The sequence below is a fragment of the Rhinolophus sinicus genome, chromosome 16 (genome assembly GCF_057876585.1).
Source record: "Rhinolophus sinicus isolate RSI-liver-muscle chromosome 16, RSI-T2T, whole genome shotgun sequence".
Taxonomy (NCBI): Eukaryota; Metazoa; Chordata; class Mammalia; order Chiroptera; family Rhinolophidae; genus Rhinolophus; species Rhinolophus sinicus.
In genome coordinates, this window is record NC_142516.1 from 48,785,221 (window position 1) to 48,804,293 (window position 19,073).

The 19,073-nt window shown below is 43.0% G+C and overlaps 1 protein-coding gene and 1 non-coding gene across 4 annotated transcripts in view; both read left to right on the top strand.

Annotated features, from left to right (window-relative positions):
• The first annotated feature begins 388 nt into the window (after nt 1–388).
• Nucleotides 389–19,073, top strand: part of KANK1 (KN motif and ankyrin repeat domains 1) — a 188,509-nt gene continuing 169,824 nt past the window's right edge. Inside the window, exons 1-2 of one of the 3 annotated variants that reach the window (XM_074330512.2) lie at nt 559–620; nt 15,261–15,350. The gene's annotated coding sequence lies outside the window, so the exon portion shown is untranslated. Of the gene's footprint in view, nt 621–15,260; nt 15,351–19,073 lie in introns of all 3 variants that reach the window. The other 2 variants (XM_019730205.3, XM_019730184.3) reach the window with 2 other exon arrangements.
• On the top strand, nt 13,536–13,609 carry TRNAI-AAU (transfer RNA isoleucine (anticodon AAU)). Its single transcript has one exon. It is a non-coding gene; the product is annotated as a tRNA-Ile (tRNA).

Here is a 19,073-nt window from a genome sequence, read left to right on the forward strand (position 1 = left end):
GAGGCAGCGGTCAAAAGGCACTTGGGCGGAGTGTTAACATGCCACCCTCCGCCGTCCAGGGACGCCTCCGGGCCAGAGATAATAGATCTGAACTGACGCAAATTTCACTGGGGGGTGGGCTTTTTCCCTCCCTCCGGGGCAAAAAGTAAAGACACGTGAGCAGAAGAAACATGTGGGAGGTTCTGGCCGTGCAGAGGCCCGCGGGAGGGGTGCTGCGGCGGAGGTGCGCGAAGGTGCCTCTTGGGCACGGTGGGGTTGGAGCCACGCGCAGGCGCACTGGGGTATGTCCGCCGGCCGGCCCGCGGTACAAAGAAGCTCCGCGGAGAGCCGGGTCCCCGAAGGTCTCAGGAACCTCCTGGGGCTCCCTCCTGCCCCACTCCGGGACGCAGCCACAGTCGTTTCCCACCCTGCGTCTGCGGCTTGCCATTCTGCCCCGATTTCTTCGCCGGTGCGGTGGCTGCAGGGCCCAGGTGGATGCTGTGCGTTGCGGGGTTTAATTCTGGCGCTGGCAAGCCGGGCTGGCTCCGCCCCCTCTGCCCCGCCCCTCTACCGAGGTCCGGAGCCCGGCGGAGCCATTGAGCTGTCGGCCCGGCGCGGCAGGTTGGGAGGTGCGCCTGGAGGTGAGTGGAGCCGGGTGCTACGCTGCACCCTTTTCCCCATGGGGTGGGCGCGGGGGTGTGGGGCTCCATCGTTCACTGCACACACCCAGCGGAGTTCGCGGGCGGGCCTCCGCGCCCAACCAGGCAAACTTGGCGCGCGCCGGGGGCGCACGGCGGCAGTGGCAAGGGTGGAGGGCACCCCGCGGACGCCGGCTCGCCCGGGTTGCCCCGACGGCCTCAGGGCGGGTCTATAGACCGGGTCCGAAAGGTTGCTTGGACTCTGCGGCTGCCTGGGTTTGGCGCGAGCTGTGGCGGCGGGGCTCGGCCCGTGTGGACCGGAGCGCGGCGCGCTAGGCTCGGGGCAGCGGGAAAGTCTGGGCCGGGCCGGGCGGAGGGAGGGGACGGGTGACCCTGAGCCCTTTTTCAGTGCGGGATGGGGTGAGAGACCCTCTCCGAGACGTGTCCCGGTGAAGTTCTCTGCTCTGTTCCACAGGACAGACTGGCGGTCGGCCCCTTTATCCTTCTGTCCCAGAGCGGCAGGTGGCCTCGGGTCGCCCTCAGCCGACTCGGAGATGGCCCCGGCCAGGGTTGGAGGGTCCGGGAAGTGGGAGAGGGGTGTGGGAGCTCTGGGCCTCCGGACCCCACCGAACCGGGTCGGGACAGCGTGGGCTTCTGGAGGATCCGCGGCGTCAGGTCGAAGGAGGGCGCGAGCGTCCTTAAGCGGATTTGGTCCCTTAACGGCCCCTTCTACATGCCCCTTAGCAAACACGCAGGGAATTCTGCCTTCCGGGCAGCTGCCTCCCCTTGACCGTTCATCCTCCCCCACCTGGGTCCCGGTGGGACTCTCAGAGGCAACTCCTCGTGGAGCGTCCTGCAGGTCAGCAAGAGCTCTGCTGCTCCGGGGTGAGGGCTTTGGCCGAGTTAGCATGAAAAACAATCTGTGGCGTCCCCCAGCGCTCGCTCTCTGCACATAGTCTCCACGGAGGTTCCTCTTGTATTAATTAATGAAATATATCAGAACAAGAGCGCTGAGACGAATAGGGAAGGTTAATCATCCAGGTCGATAATTGTGGAGTTTCTTGCCCTCCCCTCACTCTGAGATGGATTGAAATCAGGACTTGTTTTCTCATGTTTAATTCATGAGTTTATTCAACTTGATTTTTTCGGTGGTACTTAGCATTTTGCTTGCTAGTTGTTCCTTTCACCCAACTTTCTCTAAAAAAGTTGGGCACTCCCACCTTTTATTTAAAAAAGTGAGATATAATAAACATGCCATACATTTACCCCTTTAAAGTGTACAATTCAGTGGTTTCAGTATATTCACAAAGTTACACACTACTGTCTCATTCCAGATATTTTTTTTCCAAAAAGAAAGCCCATACCCATTAGCAGTTACCCATTAGCAGTCGCTCCCGGTTTCCCCCTCCCCAACCTAATACTCCCTCATTTTAAGGTGAAGTTTTCCCAAGGTAGAGGTTCAATGAGAAAACAGATTATTAACTTCAGTCCTTTTTCAGTTAATAGATTTGGGGAAAGGTGCTGCCGCTGTGGCAGTGGAGGGAAAATGAAGTGTGAGCTGCCCTATGTCAAGATTAAAATGTCTAAGGATGGAGGAGAAGTCCCCAGTGGAATAATAATTGCCCCCTTTAAAGATACACAAGTTAGGAATGCATTTATCCCCAAAGGGCAAAGGGGTGCTTTGGGACACTTTCTGCGCTCTAGATTTGCCAGGCCCACAAATCACTCTACTTGAGGTTCTGCTTCAGCAAAAGTACTTCCTCTGTGTGTGTTGGGGGGAGGGAGATGTTAGAGGGAAAAAAGGATTGCAGATTTAAAAATAGTTTTAAATCATCCAAAATGGCCCAAAAGAACGAAACCACAGGCAAAAGGCTACTAGAATCAATACATTCAAGACTTAGTTCATTTTTGTGAGTATCAGCATCTGCCCACAAATAGCCATGTGAGCTGAAGTGCTCAGGCATTAACCCCCTAGTCCAGAGAGGAGGAGGCTAGGAAAGGGTATGTAGTTGAAGGAAATTCAAGGATTTGGGGAGGGACAGCAGAATAGCTGAAAGGGGAGTGTTTGTGGGAGGTCTGTTAAAATGGAGTAGCTGTAGGATGAGCAGATGCAAAAGCAGCAAAAAGGGTTTCAGTGAAAAATTAACAGATACTTCACTCAGGCATTTGCTGGATTATTTGTGCATGTTTTAAAAATCTCATTTTAGTGAGCAGAGCTGAAGCTAAGAAAATTATGCAACAACCGCCACACTTCTCTTCCGCTCTCCAATCAAATAAAGAAGCCAACTTGGTTTCAAATGTTACAGGACATTTTATGCCTCTTGTGTGGGTGGCTTGGCTTATGTCATTTTAAAAAATAATTTAAAAATTGAACTATAGCATACATGCAAATCTTAAGTGTACAGTATGTCAGATTTTCACATGGTGAGCGTAAATTTATAACTCACACCAAGATGAAGAAACAGAATACTGCCCTATTGCAGAAGGCCCCTCATGCTCTTGCTCCAATCCAATCATAGATTAGTTTTGCCTGTTTTTATGCTCTGTCTACATGGTATCATAGAGTATGTTTTTTGTTTTTTTTAAAATATATCTGGCTTCTTTCTCTCCACATTATTGCTTGTGAGATTTAGCCATGTTGGTGCACGTGGCTGTAGTTCAGTCATTACCATGGCTGGCTAGGATTCCATTGCGTGGTTACACCCCAATTTATCTATTCTAGGGTTGACTGGAAGTTGAGTCGTTTCCAAATTTTGTCAATGGTGAGCAGTGTGACTTTGAATATTCTAGTGCATGCCTTGATACGCGTGTGTGAGTACACATTTGTATTGGGTACATACGAATAATCAGGAGTAGAATTTCTGAGTTCTAAACTAGCGTTCAGTTTAGAAGATACTACCAGACAGAATCCAAAGTAGTTGTATAGTTTATATTTCTACCAGCAGTGTGTGAGAGTTCTGTCCTAGCCTTTAAATTGCAAATGCAGTAGACCTACAGAGATTTGGGCAAATGGACAGAAGGTGGCCCATAATTGCCCCATCTCAGCAGACTGACGTTTCTGTTGTGTTCAAATGCAGTGCTTTTCCATGTCTGTTCCTATTTTTATGGAGTCATAATCCTAATGTTCAATTTAGTATTTTATTTGTCTTGACACTATGTCTTAATATTGCTCCAATCTCCATGACTTTTTAATCCCTGTACCTGTCCACAATCCCATGGGTATATTTTTATTTAATAATCCCACATCACTGGGAAGCAGTGTTCATTTTTATAGTTTTACGAGTATGTATTGCTGCAGTGATCATCTTTGTACATATAGTTTTTTCCACTTCTTTTGGATTATGTCATAAACTAGAGACTTTCCTTTTGGTGATGCTGGATGCTTATTGTTAAACTGCTACCGCAGTATTGAGTTGTCCACGAATCTAGTGCAGAATTGATTTTAAAAAATCTTTAAATTGCTAATATGTTATTTGTGAATAAGTGTCTCACCGGTTTAAATTGCAATTCTCAAAATAATGGTGAAGTTGCCCCTGATACCTTCTTGATAAATAGCGTAAATGGAACTTTTGTTGTAATCTCACTTACCAATCACGTACTATTTGTCTTCATAGGATTCCTTTTGCAAAGGTACTGAGCCAGGAGCTTTAGGGAATATAAGAAGGATCATACCATTAAGTAGTTTATTGTCCAGAAATTATGTATAAAAATGAACGATACCACTTAGGCAGAATCCTTATGTATGACAAAGGAGTGTTTCGTTCATTTAACAGATATTGAGTGCTTGTCTGAGTTCTGAGTCAAAAGAGGTCTTTCTTGTCTGGTTAGATAGGATTGGCTTCCCTAAACAGTAAGACTTGCGCCGAGCTTTGGGGAGCCTTTCTTTAGAAATTGGCTAGGGAGCAGGTGTCTTTGAAGAAAAGAGACCACTGAGCCATCTCAAGGGGAGCGATGAATGGTGCACAGACCACTCTGGACAATGGGGATGATGGTGTTTCCTTACCATCTCTTTTTCTGGAAGATACTGAAAATAAGCAAACTAATATAAAGGCAGAAAAAATACTGAGAGCAAAGAGCCTCATAGAGTTCATAGCAAGTGGGGAGATATAAAGATACAGAATTGTAGTAGGAGGCAGAAGGATGGACATATGTGATACAAATGGCTCATTCTGGAAATGTAGGGGATGGAGACATTCATGCTGAGTGGAGAGATTTGGGTGATATTGAAGGAGATTGGGCCTTGAAAGCTGTGTCCAGGTGGAGAGTAGAATAAAGGGCATTGCAGTGTAGGCACTAGCTTTTGAAGAAGCCAGGCCGCCCCGCAGTGCTTGACACATGATAGGTGTGGTGAGTCACATGCTCGGAGACCCAGGTGAATGGCAATTTGAGATTGTACCTTTGTCCAGTGGCTCGTGACTACTGAACCAGCCTGGTGATCTTTGTGCAAATGTAGCTCTGGACTCAGATTGACTAGTTTGAATTTAGGTTCTGCTGCTTGCTGTGCAACCTTTGGCACAGTTACTGAACCTCTCTGTGCCTCAACTTCCCATTTGTACAATTAGCATAATAAAAGCACCCCCCCTCGTGGAATTATTGTGAGGATTAAATGAGTTAAAACACATGGAATACTTAGAAGACTGCCTGATACACAGTATGTGCTAAATATGTTTGTTGTTACTTTAATTTTTAAAGTTTATTTTTTCCCCAGCTGTATTGAGGTATAATGGACCAAATTGTAAGATATTTAAAGCATACATGATGGTGATTTTATTTATATGTCAAATTCCTCTCATCTAGTTAATTAGCACATCCATCACTATATAAATTTTGTATGTGTGAGAACACTTAAGTTCTACTCTCTTAGCAAATTTCAGTTATACAATATGGTGTTATTAAATTTCTGAAGTTATATTTGCACATAGAATAATGCAAAAAAAGGAGGGGAGGCCTTAAAATGAAAACTAAAACCCATCACCCATCACGCCTCTCTGATTCCAGCTTAGAGTACAGTCTCTTCTTAGGTGTGTTAACTGTTGACAACCTATTTATGATTTTCGTTCTTCTGGTGGTTATCATTGAACAAATTCCCTCAAAATACAGTGGCTTACACAATTATTTCACAGCATTATGGATTTTGTGGGTCTGGGATTCAGGCAGGGCTTGGCTGGTGCTTCTTCTTGTGATGTCTCAGTGGTACCCAGATGGTGAATGGGCTTTCACGGGACCAAGAAAGCTTTGCTCCCGTGTCATATGCCTTGGCAGGGGAAGGCCGGAAGTCTGGGCTCAGTGTTGACTGTCTATCAGAGCACCCACATATGGTAGCTTCCCCATGGTGGCCCTAGATAGTTAGACTACCTAGAAGGCCCCCAGATTCTTCCATGTACGGTCATGTTCACTTAATGACAGGGATACATTCTAAGAAATGCGTCATTAGGCAATTTCATCATTGTGCGAACATCAAAGAGTGCACTTACACAAACCTACGTGGTATAGCCTGCTACACCCGTAGGCTGTGTGGTATACAGCCTGTAGCTCCTAGGCTAACCTGTACAGCACGTTACTATCCAAAACACAAGATTAAATCAAGCACAAGAGAAAATGATACAGTCAAGAGACAAAGTAATCACGAGGTGTGTGAGGCTGCTGCTGACGTAACACGGCATACTGTTTTACAGCACATTTTTTTTAGTGCGTAGAAAGAGTACACTGTAAAATAACGGTAAAAGTATAGCATAGTAAATACTGTATGAATCAGGAACGTAGTCATTTATTATCGTCATCAAATATTACGTACTGTACAGAATTGTATGTGCTCTACTTTGATCCAATTGGCAGCACAATAGGTTTGTTTACACCCGCCTCACCACAAACGTGAGTGGTGTGTTGTGCTACACCTTTCTGATGGTCACGATGTCACTAGGTGATAGGAATTTCTCAGATCCATTATAATCTTTTGGGACCACCATTGTATATGCGGTCTGATGTTGACTGACACATCCTTATGTGGTGCAGGACTGTACTCATATATATCAGGGTTCTTTAGAGAAACAGAACCAGTTGGATGTGTATGTGTCTATAGAAAGAGTTTTATGTTACAAGGAATTGGCTCACATGAGTATGAAGGCTGGCAAGTCCAAAACTGGCCGTGTGGGCCTGCAGCCTCAGGACAGCCAGGGGCGCAGATGCAGACCGAAGGCTTGCTTGGGGAGGCCTGTCTTTTGTCCTAGTCAGGCTTCACCTGATTGGATGAGACCCACCCACGTTGCAGAGGGGGCAATCTGCTTTACCCAAGGTTCACTGATTAAAATGTTAATCTCATCCCAAAATACCTTTCATGTTGACACATGCCATTAACTCAAGATGTGACCACCTTGCCCGAAGCAGTTGGAAGCCTCATGGCCTTTTATGACCTAGCCTCAGAAGTTACATAACTTCCCTTCTACCAAGTTCTATTGGTTGGAGCAGTCACAAAGCCTGCTCAGACTCAAGGGGGCGGGGGGCATAGACCTACCACATGATGGGAAGAGGGTCCAAGAATTTTCAGCCTTCTTTTTAAACAGCCACAGTCTATACTTGATTTCACAAGTTGGACAGTAGCTATTAACACCCTGCTAAGGAAGAAGGGGGACTTACATTACCTCCCACCTCTCTTCTTTTTCTCTACACTCTGCCTCGTAATATTTATTGCCTAATTCTATGATTTTTAGTTCTCTTTTTCCAGTTACGCTTATAATTTTAAATAGCATTTCTTACTTGAGGCAGCCAGGAGGAGGTGGAAAACCAGGTTTGTTGTGCTGTGTACATGTGTGTTTGGGAGGCAGCAGAACTGTCGTGAATAGGGGAAGCCTGACATCGAGGCTCTTGGTAAAACATTCCAGCCACTATGGGAGCATGTCCTCTGCGTGAGCATCGCTGGCGACTTAATCCAACAGTTTTTATTTTCTCTTTGGCTTTTAAACTCAGATACTTGTTTGTCTTCTCCTTCCTGGAGCTTTGCGTTTTAAAGTATGGATGCTGGAAGCAAATGATATTCTCACTGATGAAGAAGCTTAAAACAGATAATCTGTCAGAGATAAATCTTCTCATGCTTCGTTCATTACAGAAGCAATCAGTTGATTGGAAACAGTTATAGATTTCAAACAGCGTCAGGAAGCCTATAGCTCTGTTGGAAGGGTTTTTTTTTTTTTTCAAATTCATTTAGTTAATGGAATTGAGCGATGGGGCTTAGTTTAACTCTCAGAAGACATACTAATCCCTTTGTATAATTATCTCATCCCCTGAGAAGCACACAAGAACCTCTATTCTTGTTGGTTTACGTTTATTGTGTATTGCAGGTAAAACCCCTTTTGATATTTATTTCATATAATTTTTGGCTTGATTAGAGGCAAAAGTAAAATTTTGATATTTGCATTACATTTTTGGTTAAATTTGTTCAGATTTCTGTTGGTACTTCTGACTAGTTCACTCTATAACCTTGGGGAAAACATGAAAAAACAATTAGAGCAAAAATAGAAATCAAGCTTGAATTCATCCATATTCTCTGCCTCTCTCTCTCTCTCTCTCTCTCTCTCTCTCTCTCTCTCTCTCTCGCTGTCTCTCTCTCTCTCATATTCTTCTCAATAGAGCTGCTCTTTCCCATTAAAAAGAGAAAAAAATACTGCTTAAGAGTAGCCTTTTTGAGGGGCTGGGATTGTCCCTATTATGTGATGCTGTGACTCACTTTTCAGCCAAATAACTTCCTCATGTCCCTTCCCCAAAACAGAGCCATAGACCCAAGCTGATTATCTTTGCATCATATCCCGTTCCACTCACTACTCTCACCCAAAGGATAGCCTTCTAATATCAGAGGTTACTTGTGCTGGTTTTTGAACTTTATACACATACGCGTAGACTCACAGAATGTGTACTCTTTTGTGTCTGGCTTCTGTCCAGGTTATGTTTGTAAGATTGGCCCATGTTGTTTTATGTGGCTGTGGTTCGTTTTCGTTGCTTTATTGTGTGAATGTACCACTGTTTATCCATCCTACTGGAGATGTACATTGAGTTCTTTCCAGTTTTGGACCAATGTGAACAGTGCTGTCATGAACACATTTGTGCATGTTTTCTGGTGTATTATGTACATGTGGTATGTATCTGAAAGTGGACTCTTTGGGCCACACGGTTCAGCTGCAGTAGAAACTGCCACAGAGGTTTTATCAATTTTTATTCTCAACAGTGGTATGTGAGTTCAAATTGCTACACATTCTAGCCAATATTTGTTATGATCTGTTGTCATGTTTTAGCCAATCGGGTAAATGCGATTTATTGAATTACCCAGATTAATGAAGATGAGGACCTCAGAAAGTGCTGAACTCTTTTTTATTTTGTAGCACAGTGAAATAGAAAAGGTAGGCCAGGCACAGTATTCATCTGGAGACTTGATAGCCGTTTTCAAAGTGATACAGCTTTTCTCTTTCTCCCTGCTATAAAATTCATTTCTTATGGGATTTTTTTCTTATAATTTGGTGGGAGATACGTCTCAAGAGTTAATAAAAGTTTAAAGAACAGAAGTTTATGAATAAGTTCTACGGGTTCTAAGAATTAAGGTGTTCAGTATATTTGAAGACGGAAGTTTGCTCATGCTGTCTTACTCTTTCAACTTTTCTAATTTGTTAAATCAATCTATTGATTTTTGCCATTCACTGTGACATTTTTATAGGGGAATTTGGCTTAGTCATACTCTGTAGTTGGCCAGGAATTAAATTTCCATGTGAAAATGTAAAAAAAAAAAAAAAAATTGAGCTCTTGGTGTAAAATTTTTAAAGGAAAAAAGGAAAGGTGGTTGTCAACACAGGGCTAAGTGGGACGTTGTAGCTTCAGTGGCAGTGCTAAAAGTTTTTGCCATTTCTTAGAGAATGAAATGAGTAGTTTTTATGCAACTTAATGTATGATTTGGTGTGTTAAGTTTGTTTTATTTCCTGTTGCCCTTTTGAAATTTCATCCTTTAGCTTCTATTTAGGGCACTTATTTTCTCTTCCCAATTTTTTCTTTTTAAAGGTTGCAGGCCTCTTTAAGAATGCAACCTAGCTTTGTACGATCCAGTGTGTATGTTCCATCTTCCCTTAAATGTTAGGGGTATTGCTGATCAAGGGGTAGACACTGTGGTCTTAAATACCTTCAAGCATTTGTGGGTACTGTGTGGCCTCTTGGTGACGAGATTAAATCCTGGGTGGCATAACCTAAAGAGTCTTTGGAGACTCCAGGCTTCTGACCTTGAGGGCAGAATAAGGTTTCTCTGCCTCCAGAGACACCACACTTTGATCTCCTTTCAGAGTTATAATTCAGGAGTGGGAGGAGAGTTTGCTGAATCCCTATCAAGGAGAGGAGGTTGGGAGAGAAATGATTGAAGTTTATTTACTACAACTCAACGTTTCTTAGCCCTGGCAGGGTTTCAGTACCCACTGGGAGAGGCAATGCAAATAGTTTACTGCTGTGAAAGTTTTGTACATTTAAAACTTTTTTTCTTTTTTTTTTTATTAGGTTGAGGGACTTCATGGTCATTGCATTAATGAAGTCGTATGAACTTACTTGTGCTCCACTGTATTTGTGTTGGGAGTAGGAGGAGAAAGGGGAGCAGTTGTGGTCTAGAGTGGGATCTGAGAATTGTTGGCAATGCTGGGAATGGCAGCACGTGGGGGGGAGGCCCAGTGCAGGGGCACTGGCTGAGGAATAGCAGAGGCTTTGTGTGGAGTGGCCAGGTGGGAGGCAGGGACTAGGGGAAGCTTCCCGATCAAAGGGACTTGTTGAATGGATATACATAGTCGCATCAGTAGCAGACTAAGGCGGCCAGATCTGCATGAAGGTACGGATTCATCCATTATCTTAGGGGTTTAGGAGCCGACCACGTGGTAACCTAGCCCGTCATGCTCAGAAATGCCACGCTTCCATCAGCCACAATTTCAATACATTGGTCATAAGAGGATTTGTCCTCCCAAGATTTGACTCCACCTGCCAGCTATGTATCTGAGTCTGGTGTTTGTTCTCCACCACTCCTCTCCACACGTACTTCTGGTGTGTGTGTGTGTGAACTTAGAATCATGGGGCTGCTGGAAGTTAGCCTCCCCAAATTTAGTGGACTCCTTTTTTCAAGAGAGTTTTAATTTTTAGGCTAATAGAGAAAGAGAACTGCTTCTTTTTGTTTTTCAGGTTTATTTTAGTCAACCTTAGGGAAACAAAAGGCTACTATTTGGAAACTCAATGGGAAACCAGGAAAACCTAATTGGAAGGCTTTTGTTTGCCTTCTGTGGAATCCCATGTATTTATATAGCTTTTTCACACCTTCCAGAGAACCAAAGGGTCTCTTGCTCCAAACAGAGTGCCACTGTGTCTGGGGTGTTTCCTACTCGTTCTTGGGAAGGGTGTGCCAACCGTTCACCTCTTGAAGTCAAGAATGAGTAAGAAGACCTTGAGGACTCTTAGCCAGCCCAGAATGAATCAATAAAGTATTTGCTTTAGTACAATGGAACAAACTGTCACTCTTTCCTGCCCTGTCCCCCGTTTGCTAGCAAAAGAAGGAAATACTGCTTAAGGGGCTTAAAGCTTATGTAGTTTATGGTTTGTGAATCATTTTCTTTCAAAGGAAAAAGTGTTGTGAACCTCCGGCCTCATACCCAATTTGACCAAACAACTGTGCTCACCTGTTTCCCTCATTAGAGTCCTTACTTACAGCTGTCACTCACAGGTGATGTCTGTATTTAAGCCTGGGTCCCAGGCTGGGGGTGGGGGTGGTGGTGCTGAATCCATGCTCCCATCTCCTCTTCTCTCCCTGCCCCTCAGTGACCCAGAGCATTTCTTTCTTTCCCATTTCTTCCCCATTTCTTACCTTTATTTTTGATCAGGTCGTATTGAAGGGCTGAGGTTCAATATAAGGCACTGGTCACATTCTTGTGCTCTGTCTAGAATCTCAGCTCTGCTGCTTCCTGCCAGGCATGTGTTTCCTTTGCCTCTGTTTGTCTGTAATGAAACATTAATATCGTGATGCCGTTGTGTTTAAGTGTGTCTCGGTTTGGAGGGAGAGGAGGGGAGGAGTCCCAAGGGAAGATAAAGGAAGGATCACCCAGGATATAGTATTTCCTGACTATAAAACTCCCTGGAAAAGAATCTTAAAAGAGATGTCTTGTTTGCTTATGGTCACAGGAGCGGAGAAAGGGCTGTGATCTCAGGCAGCGCACAGGGGATGGAAGGAGAACCCTGGAGCAAGTACAAGGGCAAAGGCAGACTTTGGGGTCCAGGGGGAAGCCCCAACTCCATGAAATGGCACCGTCGTTCGCCCTTGTCTGTAAGCTGTGTAAGAACACAGTAATGTGTCTCTGCCTGTAACACGGGGATAAGGGAGCAGTGCACACAGCAGAGCTGAGTTGATCGGTGGGAAGCGTGAGCCTTGCTGAGCGTTGTGGAAATCTGGTCACTTGAGAAGCTTGTTGCTCCTCCTGCTGCCTCAGGCCAAGAAAACTTTCACTGGCTGTTTAAGATAATGGGCAGTTGCTGGGAAGTTGTTGAGGTTGTGTATTTGTCTCTGGGAGCCCAGTTGGTGCTTTGAGTATCTCTTCTGGGAAATACTCCACCCGGCTGCTGGTTATGCTGAGCTGTGCTGGAAGCATGCTGTGGGACTTTTATGGGCTGGCAGTACAAGCCATTCACCGTTTATAACAATGTTTCCAGGGCACAATGCATAAATAGACTTGATAAACTATAGGGGCACTCCTGGTGAAGTTGGTGATTCTTTGTGTCTGAAGCTTTGGGGAAGTGAGGATGGTAACATTGTATTTATAGCCCAAGGCCTGTGCAAAGGCCAGAGCCCTACATTTAACAAGTTAACAAGTTAACAATTTAACGTTCCTTAAATCAGTGGCTGGATGGACCTAGAGGATTCCGCGTGTGTCTCACAGCAACATGGGTTATTTTGCTTGTTCTCACGTTCATTAAAATGAACAACTTTCATTCAGCACTACAAATTAAGAGTGAAAAGGCAAATCACAAAGTAGAAGATATTTGTCGTCCATATATCCAACAAGCATAGGCCTTGTAAAGAACAGCTACAAATAAATAAGAAAAATAGCCTAATTTTAAAAAAGAGAAAAGGGGCATTCAATATCAATCATCAGGAAAAAGCAAATTAAAACTGCTATAAAATACCAAAATATACTCACTCAAATGGCTAAAATAAAATAAAAAACAAAAAAACCCCCCGATACCCAAATATTAATGAGGATACAGAAAGCTCAATCTCTCATACATTGTTAGTGGAAGTGTAAATTGATATAACCACTTTGGAAAGCTATTTGGACTTATTTATAAAGCTGAACAAATGCATATCATGTGGTTCAGTGTTTACACTTCTAGACACTATATATGCCCGACAGGAATGAGGGGATATGCGCACCAGAAGCATTTATGAGAATGTTGATAATGGAATAATAGAAACACAATAGAAACAATCCGAATATCCATGAATGGGTAAATTGTGGGTATTGTTATGCAATGAAATACTACACAGCTATTAAAAAAAAAAAAAAAAACAAATTACTCCTACACAGAACACGACTTGTCTCAGCTATTATATTGAATAAAAGCAGTCAGAAACAAGTGTGCCTATTATATGGTTTCATTTATGAAGCTCCAAAAGAGACAAAAAATAATTGATGGTGACAGACTAGGGCAGGGGCGGTACAAGAGCTGTATTGACTGGGAAGGGGCCTCGTGGTTCTCTGGGGTCCAGGTTATGTCCTCTGTCTGATCTAGTGGCTGATGACGTGGATGTGTTCCTTGTAAGAATTCATCATGATAAATATTTAAGATATTTGTATTTTACTGTTCGTATGTTATTCTTTAAAAAGATGATTAAGATCAAGCATTTAAAAATAAACCCAAATTTGGGGTGGCCGGTTAGCTCAGTTGGTTAGAGCGTGGTGCTAATAACACCAAGGATGCTGGTTCGATCCCCGCATGGGCCACTGTGAGCTGCGCCCTCCTGAAAAACAAACAAACAAAAAACAAAAAAAAACCCAATTTAAAATAAACCAGTAAGACTTATTGGCTGCAAAAAAAGAGTGAAACACAGTGAAACCCAAGAGCTAGGAGCTTAGCCAGTCCTCTTGGGAATTGGGGAGTTAGGACCTAAAGTTATGAGTATGATTTCTTTGGGGGCACTCATGGTATCTTCTCTCCGGCATTTGCACCGTTCCTTAGCTTTTTCTATGGACCACCTTTCTCTGCTTCAACTCACAGGTGGTAGAAAATGGCAGCTCAGCCCTTGCTTTTCATGACCTCCCATTCCAAGCCTAACTCCTTTTTTATACCTTATCGTTCACGCTCTCTAGCCCTCTCGCTCTCCCTCCTGATTGGCTTAACGTATGCTTCCTTTTTCCCTCTGTGGTCAAGTGAGCAATGGCCAGAGAGGCTGGGGTCATGTAGGAAACAGCAGCCAAGGCTAAGGATGGGTGGATTTTTCTAGAAAGGGAAACGTGTGGGAAGGAAGTGGTTGCCATCCTACCACATGTTCTCCTGCTGAACGTCTGCTTCTTCCCATTTTTTTTTCCCCAGCCATTATTTCGAGCAGGGGGAAAAGTCCCCAGGAAATTCTTTGTTCCCTCCCAACAAAATCAGGCTTTCATGTCTGCTTCCAAACATGATACCCCAAACAACTTGCTAAATTTCCCTGAGCTCTGGTTTTACCAACATCCACTACAAACTAGTCTTGCAGAGGCAAGACTATTGTTACCTTGTACCATTTTGAAATGATGGCGTTAATTTCCCAAATTCATGACAATTGACACCTTCTGGGTATAACTTTGTATCAAATTATAGGAAATACTGTTCCTAACTTGATTTGAATTTCCCAGTGCAAAAAGCCTTTCTGATATCTATTATGGGCTTGCTAATCCTGGTGGAGAGAACCATGGGCTCCCAGATTCAGGACATTTCAAGGCAGAGTATAGCATTCTCTATCTCCCAGTCTCTTGGTTAAACTGTAGATTTAAAATGTATATGATCTGTAAACCTTGACCTGGATTATGCCTTTATCTGATTTGTTAGCTTTGCCCTTGACCTTTCACTAGGCACCTTCTCCCTGTACCTTTTCTTTTTTTTTTTCCATTGTTCCCTTCCAATTAAAACAGACACACACCACAGCCTCTGGAAATGACAACCTGTCAGGTTAGTCCTGATAAGTTGCTCTGAGTTTCTCTGGACTGCCAGCTTGCCAAAAGCTCATCACAAATTTGCCAGACGTGGTCTTGAATGTTTTTCCTTTAGAAATTAAGTTTTTCAGTAAATTCATGTATATTTCCATCAGAGTAGCTGTGAGAGTCTTTTACTGGACATTGTTTTTCTTCGGCTTCTAGAAAAAAAAATCGAGAGTTCTAGTAATTTTCATCAAGTTCTGTTTCAGTCGATCATTTGAAACACTATTTGTATCATCAGATCTTATATTAGTAAGATTTCCAGGCAGGGACTAATACCAAAAAGCTAAAATTAATCTAGACTTTTTTGGCAATGATTTCTACATCCCATAAAATCCCAGGCAATTACAGTTCCCTGTTTTGCTGGGAGACTGGTATGTCAATTAAGTTTATAACTTTGATTCTTGTTTTATCCCCCCATCAGTTAGAGATTAATTGCATGCCTGTGGAAGGGTGAGCTGTTGAGCCTTATCTTCTTTGAACCTACCATTGTTCTCAAGAAGGTCTTCTAAAGGTCGGTAACTTACATTTTCATCCCTTCCCCCTAAAGCACATATTTATAAGCCAAAAAGTTTAATTAGAAAAATACAGATATTATTTTCAGTTTGTTATATTTATTATGGAGATGGTTTGTATGAACATTCACTGAGAGTACGACCTACATGTCCATCTGCCTTCATTAGGGTACTACAAGTATGTATTTTTCCATTGAATATTAAAACATTTTTTTAAAGGGTGTTGGTTTCATTTCTCAGCTTATACTAAATGATGCTCAAGGGCTTAAAACAATAGATTTTAATTTCTTGTTCACTGTACATGACAGCTATGGCTCTGCTCCAAAGGTCTTCTTTACTCTAGATCCAAGCTGAGTGAGCCACCCAGTCTGGGATATAATCTCATGGGAGTAAGAAAGGGTAAGAATGGAAATGACCAATCCATTCATGGCTCTTAATGCTTCTGCTTGAATGTCAGTCAGGTCCACTCACATTCAATTGGCTGAAGCAAATCACATGGCTAAGCCTACCAACAATGGGGCAGGGAAGTATAATTAATTCTTCCATCGGGAGATACTAAGTCACATGACAATGGGAGGTAAATCCTGTTTTGGGGAGGGCAGAAAATAATTGAAATAACAAAATCTGCCACAATGGAAAACTATATTTAATTCAAAGAGGATTAATGGATTGTATGCTGATGCAGAAAGAGTTTTTAGAATTTATTAAATCTTTATTTTGAAAGGGTTATGCTTCAGAAATCTGCCTAGATGTGGAAGACAGGGTCTAATTTTCGTATAGGACTGATTAATCTGTTATGCTGGAGAGTTGTACCCACAATTTGGTGACTTTCCACTCATTGTTTCTCAAAGATCTAGATCTGTATTTTAATCAAGAAAATACTCTTATTATTTCCTTGACTTTTCTTTCTTTCTTTTTTTTTTTTTTTAAGATTTTATTGGGGAAGGGTAACAGGACTTTATTGGGGAACAGTGTGTACTGCCAGGACTTTTTTCCAAGTCAAGTTGTTGTCCTTTCAGTCTTAGTTGTGGAGGGCGCAGCTCAGCTCCAGGTCCAGTTGCTGTTGTTAGTTGCAGGGGGCGCAGCCCACCATCCCTTGCAGGAGTTGAACCATCAACCTTGTGGTTGAGAAGACGCACTCCAACCAACTGAGCCATCCGGGAGCTGAGCAGCAGCTCAGCTCAAGGTGCCATGTTCAATTTTAGTTGCAGGGGCGCTGCCCACCATCCCTTGAGGGAGTCGAGGAATTGAACTGGCAACCTTGTGGTTGAGAGCCCACTGGCCCATGTGGGAATCGAACCGGCAGCCTTCAGAGTTAGGAGCATGGAGCTTCAACAGTCTGAGCCACCGAGCCGGCCCTATTTCTTGATTTTCCATATATTGCTGCTATCTCATTTACGCATTGTTGGTTTTTGTTTTTTAATTGCCTGAATGAATACGGTCTTGGCAGCCAAAAAGGCAGGTGGTGCTGTCAAGGGAAGGGTAGAGATGGGGGGTTTTGGCAAAACTAAAATTGATTAGGGCTTAGTAAATATGCCCTGGTATTTTTCTTTCAAAAGTGAAATTGCTGAGCTGTTGCTTACTGGAAGCTGTTGCTTCCTTACTGGGAAATTTTTCTCTTCTTTAAAAAGTACAAAATCAGAATCCTTTATAAAGAAAGATAGCAAATTGCCGCTATTCTTACTGTGAGATATAGACCTTCATTGCCTTGATTGGTTATTCACCATTTATATATTGAGGAGATTCAGAACTTTTTTTGGTGTAGTGGTGGGGGGAATCTTGGCCATTTCCGTAGGTTCACCTTCACACTCTTTTGTGTGAAGGGGGCGTATCTGTTTAAGCAGAAGTCTTGGATAGGTCCTGTAATTTTTATGAGAATGTTCAAGTTTCTGCTTTACTGACTTTTTTAGTAGGTAGACCAACCCTCGATTGGTGATGAATGTTGCACTCTGGGTTCTTTCTAAGCACTTCAACTTCCCCAACTAAGAATGAAAACTTGTTTTGGAGAAATAGTGTTCATTCATGAAATTCTAAAGGATTTTGCACAGTAGTTCCATCAAAATATTGGATACTTAAATGCCATACTTACTTTTTCCTCTAATTTCTTCTACTGAATGAATATGCATTATGTCCTCAGCTTACATTATTGAGGGATGGGAAATAGTTTAAGAAACAGACACAAGAAACTCTCATACTTTTCCACCTCTGCTGTGTCTCTCAGCTGCCCTTTTTTGAAGAAAAGTTGCCCTAAGCCTCCGTATCAAGCAATGTTGGGACATTTGTTGAGAAAATATTTGATTGATTGAACAGTATGGATTTTATAAGAGATTGTGATTTCCATGTTGCTTCGGCCAAATTTAGACCCACTGTTAAACAACCTTGTTGAACTTCATGATAGTCATGTTTGCTAACTAATTGAGGCCTCATTTACTGTTCCATTGTATTTCCCTTGTTCTGAATTTAGTACGTTTTTCTGTTTTTAAAATTAATGTAAATGTAGTTCAATCTAGCTTTGAAAGTTGTCTGAAGCCCTTTTTGGAATGAGTTTGGATATAAATACATGTACAGAGGGTACCAAAAAAATGTATACACATTTTAAGAAAGAAAAAAAAACTGTATTAAAATTGTAATACTCAAAATTGTAATAGTCAATAAAGAGATGAATACAAATCATGTGTATACATTTTTTTGGCACCCCTAGTATTATGCTTACTTGGTGCATTTCAAATTATTAACAGGATCCTGCTTATATGAAGTACCTGGGGGGGGGGGGAGAGGGAGAGAGCACTAGGTACCACTCCTTTCTGTGCTCCCATTGTCTCCCTTAGTGCTCACTAGCAGATGTGCATGCTAAGGGGGATGCTCGGGTCCCTGTCCCTTGTATTCAGACTCAGGGCTGGAGTCTCTTTCTGGGCCCATTGCTGATGGGGAAGGGGTCCTGGGGTGCCATGGGGTCTGCTCTCCAGGCCCAGGACTGAGGGTGGGATTGAACTGGCAGAAGGGCAAACACTGTCATAACTAGTTTCCTGCTCTGCTCTTGCAGTCCACACTCAACAGTGATCTTTTAAAAACGGGTCAGATGGTGGCACTTCTCTGCTCAAACCCTCTGTTGGCTCTGTTTCCATAAGAGGAAAGGTTTTTACAATGAATTTTGTGGCTCCTTGACCTGGTCCCTTGTTTACTCTCCAACTTCTAGTCCTGTACTCACCCGTCTCCCCCTCTCCTTTGGCCTCCCTGCCCTTCCTCCAACCTGCCTGTGTGCGTCCCCTGAGGGCCTTTGCATTGTCTGCTTCCTCTGCCTGCAGTGCTCTTCTCGGCTCCAAACCTGCTCATGCTGAGTCCTTACTCAGTACCTAGACTACCGTGTTTCCCCGAAAATAAGACCTAGCCGGACAGTCAGCTCTAATGCATGTTTTGGAGCAAACATTAATATAAGACCCGGTATTATATTATATTATACCCGGTGTTATGTTATGTTATGTTATGTTATGTTATGTTATGTTATGTTATGTTATGTTATATTAAAATAAATAATATATATAGTAAAATAAGACCGGGTCTTATATTAATTTTTGCTCCAAAAGACGCATTAGAGTTGATGGTCTGGCTAGGTCTTATTTTCGGGGAAACACGGTATCTACTTAGAATTACAATCTGCCTTCTACCGCTCCTGGTCTCCCTTACCCAGTCCTGTTCTTTCTTTTGTACCATAGCATAATATT